The 18,043-nt window shown below is 35.9% G+C and overlaps 1 protein-coding gene across 8 annotated transcripts in view; it reads right to left on the bottom strand.

The window, feature by feature from the left end:
* Positions 1–8,225, bottom strand: part of LOC105214552 (protein encore) — a 55,961-nt gene extending 47,736 nt beyond the window's left edge. For 4 of the 8 annotated variants that reach the window (XM_011188047.3, XM_029039652.2, XM_011188096.3 and 1 more), the window contains exons 1-3: positions 7,473–8,225; positions 3,594–4,052; positions 3,331–3,513 (exon numbers count right to left, since the gene is read on the bottom strand). The gene's annotated coding sequence lies outside the window, so the exon portion shown is untranslated. The remainder of the gene's footprint in view (positions 1–3,330; positions 3,514–3,593; positions 4,053–7,472) is intronic. The other 4 variants (XM_029039658.2, XM_011188114.3, XM_011188056.3 and 1 more) reach the window with 3 other exon arrangements.
* Between the last annotated feature and the right edge of the window lie 9,818 nt (positions 8,226–18,043).

Genomic DNA, 18,043 nt, shown 5'->3' with positions numbered 1-18,043 from the left:
CACATCTCAGAAACTACTCGACAGATTTCAATGAAATTCGGTATATAGCATTTTCTTGACACCCTGATGACACGTGTGGATGAAATCGGTTCACAACCACGACAAATTCCCATATAACTCAATTTTAAATTCAATCTGCTTTCTTCACTTTATAATATATACATAAGGAACCAATGAAGATAGCGGAATAAAGCTTTACGCAAATAGTGAATATCATCTCTGGCTTCACTTGTGAAAAAATTGTCGAAAACGGACTATAACTTTTCAAGGCCCCGGATATCGAACATGAAGAACTCAGTGCCTAAAGGTAATTTTGCACCGAAAATATCGGTAAATCTCTCAGATATCTTAATTTAATTCAGAGGAAATCTTTTTCTTTTAATAGTGTGTCTCTGTACCAGAAATGGTTAAAATCTGGTCATAACTTCCCCTAGCTCTCATATATCTAATAATAGGATTTTCAAAAATACGATGCATACGATGCAAAAATACGTTGCCAAATTAAAAAGAACCTTAGATATAGTGTATATATATATATATCACTTTTTATATTTCTTAAACCTTAACGTTATTTTATATAATTAAACCTCTATCTAGTCGATATATTTAGGTGATGAACATCCGCTCACCAAACTACTCAATTTACTCACTCAAAACACTCTATCACAACTGAACAAATCGATTTATATCGAATTTCTGTTTGACATATTACTCCCCCACTTTTCTGCCATAATTTTTCAGTTTCTGAAAAACAATTTTTGAAATTCATTCGAAAAAATAATTTTTCTTCAATTTCCAATTTATTTCATTTCTTGTGGAATTAATTTAATAACTAATATTTGGCATAGCAATAACAATAATAAGGCAAAATGGTTGGCGTAATATGTTCGGCAATAGCACCGGTTGATGCCGCTTCCCGAGTATCTTTTATAAAATCGTATAAACCATATAGTTCCCGCACATTAATTGGCAATTGGTACAATGACCGCATACATAAAGAAGTAAAGAACTACAATCCAATCAACACTGCATCCAACACTACTGAACCAAAAACAGCCGATCAGTCTAGTTATCGCGCACACTACGCACATCCCAAAGAAATATTGCGCGCCGATGCGCCCACTTTTGAAGAGCAGCGGTCGCGTTATAGGACCATTGCTCACAATAGCAAGGATAGTAGTGTGCTGCCAATGGACTCGGAGAAATATTTGTCCAATTACACAACGGTGAATGATATCAAGTACAGATTGCAGCCACCGCAAGATAATTGGTCCATGGTCACCGATCGACCGGTGAAGGGGCCGCCGAAAGAGAACTTGTTGCAGAGTTATGGCAATGAGACCAATATTGGTTTGCGCCATTGGTTGAGGCAAATACGAAATCAGTCTAAATTGTATCGCTCGGATGATACGACCTATGCGGATGACTTTCGACATCCGAGAGCACCTAAAAGAAAAGATGTGCGCTATTGTCGTTGAGCTGCGCCACGGTGTAGTATATATGGATGAGTGGTGGATTGTAAGCGTAAAAGTGCTGAAGTTATTGTTTAAAACGAAAATTAAGTAAAAAAATTTCAAAAAATCTATGAACAAAATTTTAAACACAAAAAATCATAAAACATAAAATTTTCACTAAAAAGCAAACAAAATTCAAAGAAATAAAAAATTACAAAAATCATAAAAATTGATGCAAAAATAATAATAAATTATAGAAAAATATAAATTAAAGAAAAATTTACAAAAATTATTAAATTATAAGTTAAAAAAAAATTATAAAAAATTCGCATTGAAAACAAAAAAAAAATATAATATTAATATTTTATCAAAATCAAAAATATTTAGGAAGTATGTTTATAAGGTGGAAATGTTTAATATATAAGTCAATAATGTGTTAAAGCAATTTATATTTTATTAGCACTTTATAGACTTGTAAATTAACTGTAACTGCTTTTGAAACTAAATAAATCTGTACTTTTTCTTTTAAATAATTGTTTTATTTAGTATTGAGGATCTGGGAAATTTCACGGAAATAGAAATGTAAAAGCTGTTTGAGCATTTTTTGAAAGAGAGTTCTTGAGTTGATTTGGAAGAATGAAAAATACCGTTAGAGATATTTGCTCGTAGTAGCATTTAATTTACGAGAAACGCTTATTGAATCTTTTAGAGTAAAGAGCTACACTTTCCAGAAAAAATTCTCTCTTCCAAGGTGCCAAGATACCAAATTTTAAAAATACATGTGTGTTCAAAAAATAACGGGAATGTTAAAATTTTAAAATTATTAACAAAATTTCGTAACCCTGATATAATCGCCCCTATTCCCGTTGGCGTTATCGTTTTAAAACGACTTAAGAACGCCTATTTGGCATTCCTGTTGGCGTTAACGACATTTATCGAAAATAAATTGGCATTCCCCAATTTGAAACGACTATAGAAACGACATAGAAACAGTCGTTTTTAGTCGTTGCTATAATTGTGAGCGATATAGAAACGACGCGGTTGTTTGGAGGAATATTTGAAGTGAAGATGAAAATTTCAAATCGGAAACAGTTTAAAATTTTAATTTCTGAAATGGAAAAATATCCTGCATATGCCAAGGACTTTAGAAAAGGGATAAATCCGATTTTTTGGGAGGGATATTTTTTTTTCTAAAAAAAAAAAAAACTAAATCCATTCCACCGCCATCTCGCGTCAGAAATTGCGTTTTTATATCTAATATATTTTTATATCTTTTAGGTCTTAAAATTCAAAACGAAGAAAAAAATAGTACTCCAACAAGACGAGGAGTTAATAAACAGATACCCATGTCTTCTTTGGCTGGATTACTAGGTAGAGTAGTCGGATTAGCCAGAAGCAAATAGCATGAGACGCTGGAAGTATAACATATGTTAGAAAACAGTTTGGAGGACGCAGATGTCACCACCACTTCTTTTAAAAAATCAAATAAAGATGGAAGACTAACATTGTTGTACGTAAGTACAATAATTACAGTGATAGCGTTGTTTAGAGTCAATAGAGAATAGCATAAAATCCATTAAGGACTGCTTTAAAAATGTGTCTCGTTACATAAGAAATAAATTATTATATGGGAAAAGAACGCCTTAAAGTATACATATATACAAAATATGTAGGGCCGATTATATCTCGCCCATTTGCAATACCCGAACTAACCAAGGTGCCAAAATACCAAACAAAAAATAACGGGAATTTTGAAATTTGAAATTTCACGAAAATAAAAATAATTAGAAATACTTTACAATCCTGACATTTGCACGTTCCGATATCATTTATTTAAATATTTATAGTACTTAGAATAGTAAAAAATTCGACTTACCAATATTATGGCCGCTTGTAAGCAATTATTGCTTTCCTGCTTGTCGATTATTTGCACTAAATAATTTTGTGTTGAGTTTAAAGCATTTAAAACACTACTAATACTAATTCACAAACAGCACAATAATATTGTGCAATAAATACGCTTAAGTACATGAAATGGAAGAATTCACAGCGATTTCAGCTGAAAAAATTGAGAAGAAGAAGCAAACAAAATAAATGTTTTATGAATTTGAATTTAGCAGAAAGCTTTGCACTACTCACCTGAGCTATGCAGTGGTTCCGAAACACACAAACCACACGCCAGCACTTCTCCGCTCCTCTAATGTCTTACACTTCAGCAGCACGCGAACGCTGACGTTGCAGGCGTGAAGCACAAGGCATTGGTGCAAATGATAGCATTGTCGTAATCCTCTTTTCTGGCATAAGACGTGAAGTTTGCAGCGAAGAAGGCACGCAAAGCGTAGGTGACAAATTGGCGTGCGAAGAGGAAAACGCTTGTAAAGTCATTATTTAATGCTTGGCGGTAACTTTAAAGATACATATATTTACACATACATATATATATATGCACATATATATATATGTATATATGTAATTAGTTTTCTTGCATTCACTCGCTTCCCCAGCGTCGATTTATTCCTGCACGTTTTTGTTTCACATTTATACTTTTCCCTCGTCTTTGACTTTGACTAGATGCAATTTAACTTTTTAGCGTGCACTCTGTAACGGTAAAAAAATTAAAATCTATTTTAGTGCTTTTTAATGGCTTTTCCAATTCATGGCATTTAAAAATGTTGTTGTTGTTGTTGTTTTTTTACATTTTCTTGGTTGTTGTTGTTGGTTCTTGCATTAGTTAAGCGCATCCATGTAAAGCAAGTGTCTATGAAATGGACACTACTAAGCTTGTTGTCTTACTCGTTAACATTTCTGCTTGGCATAGCTTTTATTGAAATATTTATATGTGTGTTTGTCGTAATATTATTGCCTTTTAGCCTGTGATGTGTTTATCCATTAATGGGTGCATTGACAAGGCGCGTGCAGCGCTTTTGAAGGTCGACGCGCAATCATCTAGCCGCTCACTTACTCTCACACTTACGCTTTTGTGCAAACATGCATACATATAGCCGGGCTTTGAAATGCAGCGAAAGAAACAAAAATGCAAATGCCGTTACCCAGTAAGTGCTTTTGAAGCTAAATTATTCAATAGAACATACTTAGAAGCATGAGAAAGTAAGAAAGAATCTATTTTAGTCGACTATAGCTGAAATCGTTAAAATAAAATTCAGATTTCGCGTAAAAATCGATTTTCGATAAATGTAAAATTCGGCTTCCAGTTCGATAATTTTTAGTTGAGGCTTTTATATCGATATTTTAATGAGTTGTAGTGCTTTGGAATTTTTTATTAATTATTAATTGATTATATCGATTATAATCGATAGATTTGCTTGACGATTTTTATCGATAACTTAAATGTAGATTCTTTGAGTTTAACTTCGGTACATAAACAGTTGGACTATAGCTGAAATCGTTCAAAAAAATTCAGATTTCGAGAAAAATCGATTTTCGATAAATATAAAATTCGACTTCCAATTCGATAATGTTTTGTTGAGGCTTTTTTAACGATATTTTTATGAGTTTTATTGCTTTGGAATTTTTTAATAAATATTAATTATTAATAATTATTAATTTCAACAAACAAGAGAGCGAAATCTGCAAAATAAATCGGTTTTTTAATCGATAAAGAATATATAATATAGATATTTTACAAAAAACATTATGACACCAATTTAGTATTAAACTAATAACAGCCTACACTTCTGATGCACTTTTTATCCCTATCCTCACGTAATTTAAACTCCCAGTGCTCACTGGGTAGTCGTCAAGCTAACTTCCTATCAGTTTGTATCCAACAATGGCATTGACAAATGCCACCAACACCAACACTACTCTTTTCCTCGGCATTTAACTTGTCTGCATTTCGTGCAGTTTACTGCATTTAACCATTCAAGCGACAAGGTCTGCCGAGTGTGTTGGCGGAAGAGCTATACGAGTCCTTGTCTCTGCCATGAAGGATTCACTTTGCATATTGTCTACGCAAAAATGAAACTATCGGTATTTAATGCTTGATGCGATAAAGGTTGGAAATGTATACCCGTTGTATGGGTGTTCGTATGCGTAACGGTATTGCAGTGCACTTTTAATTACTTTGAACGGTATTAATTGTGAGGCGTGAAAATGCGTCTAGCAAGTGGCTAATATGATACGTGTACGTATACATACATACACACATACATACGTGCATAAGCAAACACAAATTTTAATATACTCGTACTTTTTGCGCTTCGCTTGCGATCGGTTGATTTAACAGCAATAATTGCAATTGTTGCAATGGACGCGTGAAAAGTTCGCAAACATAGAACAATGATAATATAAGTGTATGGCTTTAATAATGAATTTAAAGTTTTGTAGCTAGTATAAGTGAACGGTTAAATAAAAATAATAATTAATAAATTAAAAAAAGGATTCAAGGCCCTGCTACCCTGAATTTATGTTAATGGAAATGTTTTTTTTTTACTCAGTTCCATAAGATTCTACAAACTCGCTTTGTTGGCAAGAAAGACCCTAAACCACTCCATTCAATAAAATATAATATTAAATCGCCGCTATATTTTTGAATCGGGTTCTGTCGCCTGCTAGAGAAGCGATCGCAGCTCCTTGCTGAACAAAATTTCAAAACATCCCAAGTACGCGTTTGAGAGTCGAGTGCGGAGCGTGTGCACCGACTTGAACAAAATATTACTAATATACAAGCTCGCACTAAGGCGTCGAATTCTGATCGTTCCCAACGCCTTCATAATCAGGGAGAAGGCAACGGACACCAAATACTAGAGGGCGTAATCAAGTTTTACCTCATTACAAATAATATATAATTTCATGTCCAAATTTTATCATTTTACTTTCTTTAGAAGAACCCACGCAATTCGTGCGAAGCCGGATTTAAATTGAATATTACGGAAGAATTAAAAAAAAAATTATTCATTAGTCTACATTAATGTGCACTTTTAAAATAGTTCCATTCGATATCATGCACTTAGCACTTCTTTCATCGTCGAAACATTTCTCAAACTCGATTTTTGGGATAGCCTTTGGTTCTCTCATCGATTTCGTTTAACTCGACCGTTTAAGTTTATCTTTATTTTTGAAAATAGAAAATGATACACGAAGCCATGTCTGATGAATATGGACGTTGCTTACAATATACATAGTTTTTGGCCAAAAATTCACCAACAAGCAACGAAGTGTAAGCTTTTAACAAAGGAAAATCTCCAAGCTCATTAATAGACATCTAACATTAGTGACTGTTACAGGCGAAGACAGCAATGAACTACGCTGAAATTTGTTTAATATTTCAGGGACGTGTTTATCAACCTAACAAAAAAAAAAAAAAATAACTGGACTTAACAATCCCGTGAAGTTTTAAAATTCCCGTTAATTTTTTAACACACCACGTATGCGCATACGCTAACAAGGAGCACGACACAAATCATGTGGCGCTCATCAAATGATCTCACATTTAAAATTATGACTAACTCCACGTCTACAGTAGCGCGCAAATATTAAGAACTTAAGAAATTATTGTGAAAATTTTAAAAACAATATATGTAACTCTTTTAATAGTGAAGGAGGAAGCATAAAAGTAAAAACTATTTCAGAAGGATACATCTCAGGTAAAAATTTAATTTTTAAAAATAATATTCATCAACCAATATACAAAATAATTCGCAGAACTATGCTATAATACTAAACAGCACTGTAATAGATTCGGTTTTTTTATTTAGCGGATATTAAGTCAAATGGTACTCATAACTAAGGAAATAAACACAAACACTAACACAAAGAAAATAAATATAATACATATAAAAAATATTCAAAATAAATAGTTATATGTATACCAAAACACTGCTTTAAATATTTAGTATAGGCAAATACTATTATGCTTTCCCAATATTTAAATGTATGCCTCCAAAATTGACGAAACACATTTTTGTTAAATTGTGATAAGCAAAGATTTCCCAACTACATTAGATATGATAATAACTATCTAATAGCACTATTTTTGTTTTTGTTTCTTTTACCAACCTCACTATCTTTGTTGTTGTAAATTGTAACTCTGTCGCAGTTGGCGCAGCAGTCACCACCACCACCACCACCACCGGAACAACAACGAAAATCAGCTGCTTCTAACGCGCTGCCACAGTTCCGTCTTCTCTCCTTTTCCCACGCGACGCTACTGCGCTGCCAGCGTCGTTCTTTTACGATTGTCTATCGCTGCACTTATGCTATTTCACTGCGTTTTAACTAAACACAACTGTTTTTTGCCCAAAATAAACCATCAATTTCAGGCTCATTGATCAATGGAAATTCTATTCCAATTAACCAATCAATTTCACAATTTGCCGCAATATTTATTACATTTTAAACATTTCTACTCATTTGTGCATTTCATGCAATTTTTCTGCCAAAAATATTTCACTATACACTGCTGCTCCTCAATGCACTACACTGCTTTTTTCGTTAGGCCTTTTCTGGTTTTGGTTTTTGGTAAATCTTTTCACAACCGTTTTTCGTTTGCATATTTTTGGCGTAAATCGAAGATACTTCAGAACATTTGCAGTTTACACCGGTATCTCTCGAAGATTGGACAAAGTTTTCGCAACTTTGCAAGGTTTTTGTTTTTATTTTTGTTGTTTTTTTACAAATTAGCACAAAAATTATACACTATTCCACTATTGGCTCCGCAAGAAACGAAAAGTGATTTTGCACTGCAACTCTAGAATGAAGCAAAATCTACACAAAGAATTCAGAAGTTAATGCAAAATGAAAAATGAGAATTGTGAGAGAAAACAGAGAATGAAAAATATATGTATGTGAAAATGTCTATAAACATATATTTGACGTTCTTCATTCTCTGACCATTCGCTATTTTAGTTTTGTTGCTATCTCTCGGTAGATGACGCTGTGTACAGGGTTAGTGCGTTAGGTTAAATACTTATCTTTACTCAGCAAACGAGCTCTAGCGGTGATATTTAAGTAATGTACTATTGTCCAGGAGCGGTTCAAACAATAAAAAATGAGAAATGAATTAAATTTATGTAGATGCCTTTCGCTATGAAGTGATATTACAACGTTGTAACCACAGGTTCGATCGGTTGTTCATTATCGTGTGAACAATCTCAGTCAATAACAGTATTGCAAATATCTTTCGGGAGACACCAACTTGCCAAATTACAGGATGTGTCTCTGACCTAGGTGATCATGAAGTAATTGATAGCTTTAAGCCGCTGTTCCTCCCTTTATCAGAATATATAAACTGTTTTCCTATCATCTTAATCAGATTATGACACTTAAAAGGGTCTTTGAGAAACCTTTAGAAATTCTTAAATTGAATGGTTTTCTACATAGAAGGGATAACAAGAAAACATATAACTAATTAGAAATAGAGACTTAGTTCCATTGACCAGTGAGACGATCTTATCAGTTTTTGACTAGCCACACCTAGGTGCCACGAAAACGTCTATTATTATGAAATCTTCCCGACTTGAAGATGCGCTAGTTAGCTGAGACAGTAGGCATTTCAAATGTTAGGCACGAGGAAGCTGTCCAAGTGTTGAGTACCTCGTTTACTCACTCCAGAGACCACTTCACCAAAACGCTGTTTATGCGATACGAATTGCTCTGTCACAATAAGGTTCATCCATTGTTCGAGTTCGAGTCATTGCAGAGTTCGAGTTGTGCCGAAAAGATTTTGTCAAAGCGCAAGCAGTTTCAGCTGTATGAAGGAAAGCGAGATTGAATGACCCAAGCACTTTCTCCTCCAATGTCCAGTTTTCGTCCGACTGAGGTAATAGCACCTCGGTAGGTATAGCTTCGGAGAACCTAATATCCCAATAGTGAAGATTGTCTTAATTCATGGATAGGAGTTATCTCGTTGCCATCCCAAAGAACCAGCAGTTCTTGCCGTCCAAGTGGGATTCGACATTTCCTCAAATGCAAGGATCAGCCATCTAATTTAACCTAAGTAAAAGTTCGAAGGAATTTCTACGTCTTTTCGTAATGGAAACATGCCAGATACATACCAGAGACCATGGAACAGCCTTAACAGTGACGTCCTTGGCGAACTTACTGCGAAGAAGTTTAAGGCTTATCGACCGGAAAAGTGATGGATGATATTTTACTTTCCGAACATCATTTCGTACAATAGAAATACGATGGACTGTTTAGATTAAGTCAAAAGAAGTTTTTAGTATATACTGGTGTATATATGGATGTCTATGCAGACCGCTCTTGCATATTTATATGAGTTGCATGGCATTTATATCTTAGATTTGTGTATGTAAATACGCACATATTTATGTATGCAATTTGTACACTGATTAGCGCCGTTACAATTGGAAGCGCGTATGTGCGCTCATAGCAAGGCTGGTGGGGCCAGTTGGTCGTGGGACGGCATGAGGCTGTCGTAAGTGAAAATGGAAATTTGACAGTTGACATTTGGAGCGACTCTAGTTTTAATGGCGGAAAATCCATATACGCATAACGCTACATACATACAAACAAACACAAATGCGCATGCGCAGTTTAACATATGTACATCTGTATGTATGTTCGTATGTAGATCGAGGCCAACTTTTACTTTTTCCTCATAGACTGGCAATCCCACCAACCAGTTCGCGCCGATTGTCGATCTACAAGAGTGAGTAAAAATTATTACTGCGCTTGAGTAGTTATTTTTAAATGCGATTCGCTGCTAAGAGGGAATTATATATGTATTGACTTAACCGCTAATTTTCACATGCGCTGAATCACAATTACATTTCAATTGCATTTTTTGTTTGTTCTTCATTCTGGATTTGAGTGTGGTTTTTGCGCCAGCAGGACGTTCTTTGTTCGGCTGCCTCAGCAGTCAGTTGATTTCCTTAAATTGCCAAGGCGCAACAGCAACAGCAGCAAGCAAAGCACAATTAAAATGCATTTCATAATCGCTTTGCATAATCATGCAGCTGTTGACGTGCAAGATTCGCCAATTCATTTTGTGAATATTTTTAAGATTTCTTTACACGGGTGGGTCGGTCGCTCATTGGCAAAAGCTTACTGCGTTTGCACGAGTGTGTGTGTGTGAGTGTGCGTTATATTTATATTCGAGTATGTACTTCCTGGGATGCTATTATCGGTTGTTATATGTACATATGTACTTTAGTATTGCTGCAAATGAATGTCAATGAACTTGTCGAATAAAGCAAATTAATTGTGCGCATTAATTACGATCTTACATACATACATACATACAAATGAATTTAACCGAAGCGGAGTATGCACAAAGCGTGTATTTTGCGTTTTAAACCTTTGTTCATACGCATAGCCTTATACATACCGTTGTATGCTGCATAATTAATATTAAAAGAACATAATTTTAAATACTTAATTGCAATTTTGAGTTGCGGGCTTTTTCAACCCGTCAGAGAATGCAATTGCTGAAATAAGAAAGCTTATTTGAAGTAGTTTTGTTGTTGTATTCAAATCATTCAGACCATTTTCGAACTTCGAATACTGTCTCTATAATAACTAACTTTAAGTTGAAGTTGCTTATGGTCTCTCAAGAAAATGTTGAAATTTACAAGCTTCGAATTCATAAGGTATATACAGACTCCTAGTAATAATTTTTTCGATTTTGTCCAAGTATTAATTGGTGTCTTAATTTTAAAATTAAGATTTATAATAAACTACCTCAATATTTAAGAACCGTGCTCTTAAGGGGCTAGAGCATTGTCATATACACGAAATTGTCAGAGACACGAAAATATGACAATTTTCAGTAATTTTTTTTTTGCTATAAAAAATTTAAAACAAAAATTTTAATTTCCAAAATTATAGCTGTTTGTGTTGACCCAGTTCCAAAAAAAGGTCCTTGCGGTAACAATCATAAGACCTAGTATAATTTTATAAATAGATAATCCCGGGCCGGATCGAAGCCTTTTCTTTTTTTAAATTAACAAAATGGCGGCCTCAAAAATTTTTTTTTAGATTTTCGGTAAAAAAATTAACATTTAATTGGTCTTAAAAAATCGAAATTTTTGAAAAACTAAAAAAGCCTCTATCTGGCACAGGATAATTATGTAATCTAAAAGCTGTAGGAATTTCAATAAAACCTACTGAGCGTTGTTCGAGTTACAGTTGTTACCAGTTAAAAAAAAACATAGTTTTGAGAAAACTGCATTTAAAGTTTCCTAGTAGCGTGTTGGGGTGCTCGAACGCTCTTTGTTATTTTTTGAATAACTCGAAAACCAATTATCGGGTCAACTTCAAATTTTTAGAGCATATTTAAAAAAAAAAAAACATTTTTTTTAACTCAAGTCTAACCCTAACCCCTTAAGGGATACGATTTTATTCACTTTGAGTTCAGAACACTTTCGAACTTGGAATTGTTTCTGGCTTAGTAGATATAGATAACTCTATAATAAGAGACTGTTGAATCCACTTCCGCTCAATCAAAAACTTTGAACTTTGCTGAACTTTGTGAGCTTCAAATTTACATTATATACGAGTATCCAGTAAAAATTTATGATTTTGCCCAAGTATTAATTGCTGACTAACATTTTACATTAAGATGTATTGGCATTGGGATCTCATTGGTTGCCTGATTGCTTGGATCTCACCCATATTCTGCAAGCCAATGGAGTTTGAGACCTACATCTTATTTTACTTCTTCCTTATCAAGTCGAATATGTGTTATCTTCCAGCCGGATTTAACCGTATATTTTTCTCAGTTTCCCCTTTGAAAGTTGCTATATGGTTCACGTCATTCGCCTTCATTGTCCAGACTTCACAAACGTACGTCAATTTCGTATGCAGAGAGATACATATGTATGCAGCTTTTGGTTTCTCAACAAGAGTTTGGACTTGAATAGTTTTATTAAGTATGCCCTCTTTTCTGCTTGCCGGCAGTCTGGGCAGAAATGAATTTACTGACGTCATGATAGGTGTTTGCTTATATAACTGTTTGACAATTTCTCTCTCACGGAGCAGCGCTTAGCTGAAGTCAATAAATATGGAAGTTGCTGAGTAAAGTTCGCGTTGGAAATTTATTAAACTCTACAAATAAATCTCTCTCGTATTGTATAGGTATGGTTATGGACGTGGAAACAAATAGCGGATGAAGTAGAAGTCCAGATGAAGTCAAAAGTTAAACCAAGAGAGGCACATATAGTGGATGAAAGTTCTTCAATTAGAAATCTATCAAATATTGACTATATTCATACAAGGACTAATATTTGTTTTTAGAAAACGGAAACATGAAAACGTTCATTCCGTCAATGCGCACTTTCTTGAGGCTTTCAGACAGAGCATAACATCGAAATGTGCGAGGATGCTACTCACAAGTTATATATGAACTCATGTGTGAACTCTATAACAATACACCAGCATTTAACCTGAGGGCGTCCTTTGGCATTTCCTTTGTGAACACGCAGGTTCATTAACTTGTCTCGCACACATTTATTACCACCGACCAAGCCGCATACATAAGTATACATACAAATATAGGCGGTTAAGTAAAGCTTGAAATTACCCATTAGCCTGCAACTGGGCTACTCAAATTGTCTGCCAAACGTCTGGTGAATGTGTAAAGAATCACTGTGTGGTAATCTTCCTTGCAACGAACTTCAGTTTCCATTTATTTTAGATATAAAGCACTATTTATCTGAAAGACAATATATATATAAGTTCTTGTACACCTCCACCAACACACCCTACCGCATCCACACGTGTCTTCCAATGTGCCGACGTGTTAGTAGGTCGGTACCAATGTCTCTTCGCATCGCATCGCTTTGGATCATCGATCAATGACCAACCGAAATGTGTAGGTACAACGATCACAATATAACGCTCTCATACTCGTATATACATATTTGCTTGCAACGCCGCAGCGGTCAGCGGCCAGACCAACTCGTGTTTATTAGTTTGTTTTGTGTGCAATACAAAATATGGTTGTTGTTGTTTAGCATTTTATACGCGAAAAAGCCAGCCAGCGTCTGACTTGAATGATCGAGCGCGCATTTGGAAAGTCAGGCGACTTAGGTCTGTCGTCTTGCCGCGGCTTTTGGGGAAGGGTTGCTCTGAAGGTATGCGGACTCACAGTTGCTGTCACAGCATTCATATTCACACCCGTCTGACCGAAGAAACGCAGGCTGGCTGGCTGGTTGGTTGGCTGTTTGGCTGGGCTGATATCGATGAATTTCATTGGAATTTTTATGTGTATTGTATTTGCGTATCTGCGTTTGCCAATATATCGTGCAGAAATACACACACACATCTATATGTGTAAATTTATATATGTGCGCCTTTGCATGTGTTTGTGATTTAATTGCCGCACCCAAAGTTTCGTTTCGTTCTTCATTGCCATATAGTAGTTTTTTAAAAAGAACGCAAAGGATGCTGTACACTCACATACATACCAACATATATATACATAGCATGGCATATAAGCACATCCATTATATGCGCACCATTATCGCAAACTAGCGTTGGAGCTTAAGCTGCTGCTGCCCTAACTGAACTGTTGAAACTCGTTTTCATTTCAGCGATTTTGCTGCCATATTTCTGTTGCGGATTTTTAGGGCTCCATCTCACACATGTGTATTGAGCAATTTTTATTTTATTTTGTAGTTTAACTTAAATTTAGACACGTGTAACAGTATGTACATACACATACATATGTATAGTCTCCCCAGTTATGCGTTGATGAAATTTCAAATTCCATGCTTTTCATCTGTCGACATGGTTCATGACTTGTCGAATGCTACATATTACGCATACATGGTACATATATACATACTATGTACATAGTGCTTACTACTGGTGTTCTGATAAATTAGTCGAGGGTTTAGTTGGCGTGAGTGGGACTGTGTAGAAGCAAAAAATGTTTAGTTGATAACATAAATATGTGAAATTACTATAAAAAATTTATTTTAAAATATTTACTAATATTTATAAAGAACTTTTTTTTTATAATATTAGATTGTCAAATATCTCCCTTCCGCTTTTTTGCTCTTTATTCAATGCTTTTTATAAAGTATTACAGTGATCGGATTTAATTCAAATATGCACCGTTTCGTTCGATAATCTGTTTCCATATAGACGGCAACTTCATAATACCTCCCTTGCAGAAGCCCTCCTCCTTATTTGCGAAGAACTCGGACAGCCACTTTTCACAAGCCTCTTTTGAGTTCAACTTTACACCACCAAGGGCGTTCGCCATGAACAGGAGCAGGTGGTAATCACTTGGCGCTATGTCCGGGCGATGAAGGATGCGATAAAACCTCTCATCCGAGCTTCCGTAGCTTCTGACGAGTCATCAACGAAGTGTGTGGTCTGGCGTTGTCCTGATGGAACATTACAATCTTCCTGTTGGCCAATTCTGGTCGTTCGCCTGCTTCAAGTGGTCCAGTTGTTCGATGTAGATGGTAGAATTAAGCGTCTGTCCATATGGGAGCAGCTCATAGTGGATGATTCCCTACAAATCCGACCAAACACACAGCAAAACCTTCCTGGCCGTGAATCCCGGCTTGGCCACTGTTTGGGACGATTCACCGGCCTTCGATCACGATCGTTTTCGCTTGATATTGGTGACTAACTTCCATCTCCTGGTCGATGTCACAAGCCGGTCAAACTCCATGTTTTCCATGATTTTATCGGTATTCGTCGTCTGGCTTATCCATGGTGTCGTTTTCACCTGCTCTGAATCGTCGAAACCATTGCTCCGCAGTTCGAAGTGATAGAGTACCATCCAATATAGTGGTAAGGTTCAGGTTCTACATAATTTGGTTATAAAAACCTTTGAAGAATAAGAACTTTGAACTGTTTTTTGGGTCTATCGGTTGTCTGTTAACATAGCGTGAATATCTCTTTCGAAAATCTTTTTATATTGAAAATCCGTGTTAACATTGACATCCAGCTTTGAAAATTATCGAACATCATCAATTTGGCACTACAACCGGGTGTCGGTTTCAAATTTCGTCTGGTCTACAACCACTTGATTCTTCCAACTGAGTTTAGGACGACCCTTTTCTTCGTCGGCCATCAGAGGGTATCCGCGCTGGAGTGTTTTCTTCTATTCGGGCGATATGACCAAGCCAGCGGAGCCGCTGTATTCTTATGCGTCGCACTATGTCCATTTCGCCGTCATTCCAATGAATCCGGTACTAAACTACAAACACCCGTAGGGGGGCAAACATCCTTCGGAAAACTGTTTTCTCAAACGCTCATAAGGAGTGCTCATCTTTTCTGGACATCGTCCATACATCCTCACGGGCGGATATGATAAGTGAATAAGTTATTTGGTTTAGTGGCTCTGTTTTTCAATTGCCTGTGGAGCCCGGTTGGCAAGAGTGATCTTCGGCCCTTAATGCCCTTTAAGACCTTCATTTTATCCTGTCTTTCAAAAGTAATGCTAGGATTATGTACGCTTTGGGGTTCCAGACTAGTTTAAATATGGTGTAGCTCTTCAAATTATTCAAAGGGCGCTTCTCGACCAAATAGAGAACGATTTGGCTGCGAAACTCACAATTTCATACAGTTAACGATATTTGTCTGAATAAATTTCTTCATTGAGACAATTAACCAAAAAACAAAACCTGCCAAGCCCACGAATATGCTTGAGAGTGTGTGTGTTCTTTTGAAGCTGTTGGTACAAAATAATTTTAATAATCAACCCGTCGCTGGTCACAATTCAGCAAATTCACATGTTTTCAACCCGACAACCGAGTCAGCGCACACCGACAGCAGCCGCCAACTATTAACTGATGACAACAAATACTGGTACAACAACAACAACAAGGCAATGCCAACGGCAGTAGCGGCAAGGAATGCATATGTGGTGACGTTCGTTGTGGCGGCTGCAGCAAGTTCCACTATCTCTGGAAAGCAACAACCAAACAGCATGTGAGCTATAAAAGAATGAAAGAAAACTACACATTGGTGAACCGTACGGGCGTTCCGACCGACAACAAGTACATAAATGTGTGTGTGATGCCGTTGCGACGGGAAGTTGAAATTCGCGAATCTCCGCATATGTGTTTGTATTAATGACTGTGTGTATGTGTGTCTACGGCAAACAACTTGCAAAAACAAAAACAAAAAAGTAATGAACAGCGGATAAGAACAAGAATAAAAGCAACACGTACTGCAAAAGGCCAGCCAACTTCAACTGTCATTTGCAGTTCAACAGCATTTTTGTGCAAAACAACAGTGTTGATATCTCATAACCCCCACCATATCTCCGCGCAACAAAATCGAAAACAACAAAAAAAAACGTAAAAAAACACCAAAAAAATCAAATGCGAGTTTTGTCTAAAAAAATGAGAAAACATTGAAAAAACTGCAACAACGAAACTGGTTCTACTTCTTGATTACTCTCGTATGGATGCAATCGGACTGGCAGTTAAGCCAGCCAGCCAACAGTCATCAGGTTCAGCCGACTTGTCCGACTGACTGAATAAATTGGTCGTTGTGCGGCCAGCACATTGGCACATTGGCAGATTGGCAAGGTTGAGGTTGAGGTTGAATTGCCGGCTTTGGCGTTGGTGGTGTTGGCAACAATATGCACTAGTCCGTTGGCTTGGCTATTGGATCACTCGACAGCGACAGCGTCGAAGCACTGTGCAAATATTTTATTGTTGATATTTGAACTCACGTCTTTAAATTAAACAAATACTTACGTACACATTAGGGATGTCCTTATACTTAAGTCATATATATTTTTGATCGCATGCTTGTAAAAGACGCTTTTAAGGTTCTCTTTATTTTTGGAGCCTATTAGAGAGCACTGTTCTATCAAAACAGCTCAACCACATTCCTGAGCTTTTCTAGATGTAAATAGATTTGAAATTTATTGTTAGGCTTTAAACAAAGCAAATTCAATAAATAAAGAAATATGTATAATAAAAAAAAAATTGGAAGTGGGAAGAATTAGCACGGAGTCAAGTCTGGCGAATATCGAGGTTAAAGCATAGTACAGTATTGCTTTTGTCCAAGAATTGAGGAGAAGTGTGAGCTTTTAACAAACCGAAATCGCCCAGCTCATGAAAACAAGTCTAACTTTAGCGGACAACAACTAAAATTCGTTCTCTCATACTTCGTTAACTAAAACTATAAATAAGGGACCGTTTCTTTTCAAATGGATAAGCCAGCGGGAATGAAAAAGTTTCTCGAGCTGTTCTTCGCTTCAATTTTAAGATAATATAATCCTTATGTATAATTCGTTTATGTTCTTTCTTAAGGTTATCTCATCCGATGATGATTTTGGATCTTAACAGACGACATAGTCTTGAATCTTTCGTCTTCGGTATAAAAAATTCCAATTATTTCCACTAAACTTTAATTATTAATATGTGAATGTCAGAAATCCATGTCATTTTCATAATTCTCTTAAAGTTAGTTCTAAGATTTATCTTTATAGTCTTACATCTCTCTTTACCAACGATTACTCTGAAGTTAGACTGTAAAATAATTCTAAAATGCTCGCTCACAAAGAATCTTCTGATAAAATAAATAAAAAAGTTGCATTAAAATATCCCACCCAAAACAGAACACCCCTAATATGACTTGCCATTACTCTACTTAACACACACACTCCATAGCTATCTACATGCATACAT

This window comes from Zeugodacus cucurbitae, chromosome 4, assembly GCF_028554725.1.
Source record: "Zeugodacus cucurbitae isolate PBARC_wt_2022May chromosome 4, idZeuCucr1.2, whole genome shotgun sequence".
Lineage (NCBI taxonomy): Eukaryota > Metazoa > Arthropoda > Insecta > Diptera > Tephritidae > Zeugodacus > Zeugodacus cucurbitae.
This window is presented reverse-complemented; position numbering and strand designations above follow the sequence as displayed.